We start from the raw sequence: 3,348 nt of genomic DNA on the forward strand, positions 1-3,348 counted from the left end.
TTTAAAGTTTCAGCTCAGAGCTGCGGCCATGCTGATGCACCACCGTGTTGCTACACTTGAGGGCATATCTGAGAGAGCGACTATAAAAAGCAATGGTCCCAAGACCATACATACATATATATATATATATAAACACATAGACATATACACATAAATATGCATAAACATATATATACACATGTATATAGATATACATGTATACACATATATATATATGTATACATATATATATGTATATGTATATATATGTATACATATACATATATATATGTATACATATATATGTATACATATATATACATATACATATATATATGTATACATATATATACATATACATATATATATGTATACATATACATATATATATATATATTTGTATATATGTGTTTGTTTGTTTTTTTCTTGTAATTGATTAAAACACTAATTTGATTTTACACAGCTGAATTAGAGATGATTATGACTTGATTTACTGGAAACCCAATCCTTGGAGGAAATCTGGGCTGAGTCTCCTCTTTAAGGCTCTCCCATAGACCGTCTTAAAAGTGTATGCAAGGAATAGAGAAACTGGACCATATTCACTCCTTCCTTCTAAGTAGGTTTTATTCCTACTTAAGATCTCAATGTCCAGCTTCTTGAGTAATTTTAGAGGAGATACAGAAATTTTTTGCTCATTTTTATCAGTTAATGACAGAATAGTACCAGGATCAAATAGATTTTTCATCTGAGTCCATAGAGGATCTTTTATTAGTTTGATGGTCTGGCCGTTTTTAACAGTAGATTGTTGTTCAGTAGACTTGTTAGTGTCCTCTTGAGCTGAGGAGTCTTTGGCCTTAGCAACTTGAATGTTCAGAGAGGAAGAAATTGCTCCTTGAGCTCTTAACTCAGAGATGGAAGCTTCAAGAAAGCGTTTTAGAGTATTCTCATTAACTTATCTGACTTTTAAGGTCGAACAGGTTTAATTTTATTTCAAAGTTCGTGATGAGAGATGGAGTTGTACTAGTATCTGAACTTACAGACTCAAATCTGGATAGATCCAGAACTCGGTTAATGTCCAAAGGACCCTCGCTGCCACTATCTGGAGAGGCCGACGGTAAGTAGAGTGCGCTATATTCTCTCTCTTGGGCTTGATTCTCCGGAATAATATCATTTAAATGATCAGAGATCATCTCAATGGAATCAGGCCTTTGACAAGCTTGTGCTCCTTCATCTTCATCTGAATCAATTTGTTCAAAGCCTCCTAATGCGCTCGCATATGTCTCTCCACTACTTTTAATTCTCCTTAGCACCTCCGTACTTTGTGTCGGCTTAGATGGCTGAGCAGGATTCATTGTTAGAAATATATATATCATATATTAAATAAATATACATTTATTTATATATATATTAAATAAATATACATTTATATATATATACATATACATATATATATAAATATATATATATATATATATATTAAATAAAATAAATATACATTTATTCATATATATATATATATATATTTTTTTTTTTACTTGTTTCAGTCATTTGACTGTGGCCATGATATTAAATAAATATACATTTATTTATATATATATATAAATTAATAAATACATTTATTTATATATATATATACATGTATGTTTATTTATCTAATTTATATATATATATATATATATATATTTATTTATTTAATTTATATATACATATAAATGTATATTTATTTATTTAATTTATATATGTATATATTTATTTATTTGATATATGATATATATATATAATTGTATATTTATTTATTTAATGATATGATATATGATATATATATATATAAATGTATATTTATTTATTTAATATATATATATAAATGTATATTTATTTATTTAATATATATAAATAAATGTATATTTATTTATTTAATATATATAAATAAATGTATATTTATTTATTTAATATATCATATTAAATAAATAAATATACATGTATTTATATATATCATATATTAAATAAATAAATATACATTTATTTATATATATCATATATTAAATAAATGAATATACATTTATTTATATATATCATATATTAAATAAATAAATATACATTTATTTATATATATCATATTAAATAAATGAATATACATTTATTTATATATATCATATATTAAATAAATAAATATACATTTATTTATATATATATAGAGAGAGATTTATTATATATATATATATATAGTTTTATATGTGTGTATGTATATGCACATACACACCACACCTATACCCACACTGCCACAGACATCTCATGCAACTGGAGACTGGGTGGGTGAGAGACAAACTTTCTTAAATAAAATTTATTTGAAAAATTTAATTTTTTATTTTCATTTCCAATTTTTAAAAAAATTGGAATTTTATCTCACATCATTTTGACTTTTTAATTGCAAAACTGTATGAATTGTTGTCGTTGCTTTGCTGCTGTGTCCCAAGGAGGTTAATGACCAGATGTACGAGTCATGACCCTCCCTCCAAGCCCTGTCTTCTAGGACATTGCATACCTAGGTCTGCATGGTAAAGAAGTTCAATCCCACTGCTCTGCTTCATGAACAAAGTTTTTTTTTTTTTTTTTTTTTTTTTTTTTTTTTTTTTTTTGCTGTAGTCTTTAAGAGTGCAATTTGACTGTTGCAAAAGCCTATTGAAGAGGTTGTTCCTGTCCTTGAAAGGTAAGCTTAATCCACTTGGTCTTTGGATTCAAGACTCTAGTGTGAGGACAACAACCCCACCCGACTACCACCACCAGCCATGGAAGCCCTGAAACTTATCATGGCTGCTGTCCTTCTTCCACTGATTAAAATGTAAGGAGAGAAAATGAAGCTTACATGTGGCTTCATGGAAATCTAGTTGCTATTTCTAGCAGATTGAGTGACCTCACAGAAACTTCCTAGTTAGCTCATGCTTTGTATGTGTGTGTGTGTTTGGCCCAAACTTCGTCCCATGTTTTCCTGGGACTACTTCTACCACAGGTTTCCTCCACACTTAGAGATTGGCACTTCTTTACACAGATGTCCTTGTTCATATGCATCGCAGGACCATACCAGCGTAGTCTTTCTTGCACACCACATCTGATGCCTCTTATGCCCAACTTTTCTCTCAAGATGTTTACAATCTGTCATACATGACCACTGATATTGCACATCCATCAAAGCATACTGGCTTCATTTCATGATAATAATAATAATAATAAAACATAAATAACAAGAAAGTAGTGTGGATAAAATTTACTTCCCTTATATCACACAAAGGACACAGATTTCAACATCAAACTCAAACAGATTAAAAATTGATGGTGCTGATGGGAACTATGGATTAAAAAAAAAAAAAAAAA

The 3,348-nt window shown here is 28.2% G+C and overlaps 1 protein-coding gene across 1 annotated transcript in view; it reads left to right on the plus strand.

The window, feature by feature from the left end:
* LOC106876462 (lysine-specific demethylase 8) overlaps nt 1-183 on the plus strand; it is a 12,389-nt gene extending 12,206 nt beyond the window's left edge. Inside the window, exon 3 of the transcript XR_008265796.1 lies at nt 8-183. The gene's annotated coding sequence lies outside the window, so the exon portion shown is untranslated. The remainder of the gene's footprint in view (nt 1-7) is intronic.
* The last annotated feature ends 3,165 nt before the right edge of the window (nt 184-3,348 follow it).

The sequence above is a fragment of the Octopus bimaculoides genome, chromosome 17 (genome assembly GCF_001194135.2).
Source record: "Octopus bimaculoides isolate UCB-OBI-ISO-001 chromosome 17, ASM119413v2, whole genome shotgun sequence".
NCBI classification, from domain to species: Eukaryota; Metazoa; Mollusca; class Cephalopoda; order Octopoda; family Octopodidae; genus Octopus; species Octopus bimaculoides.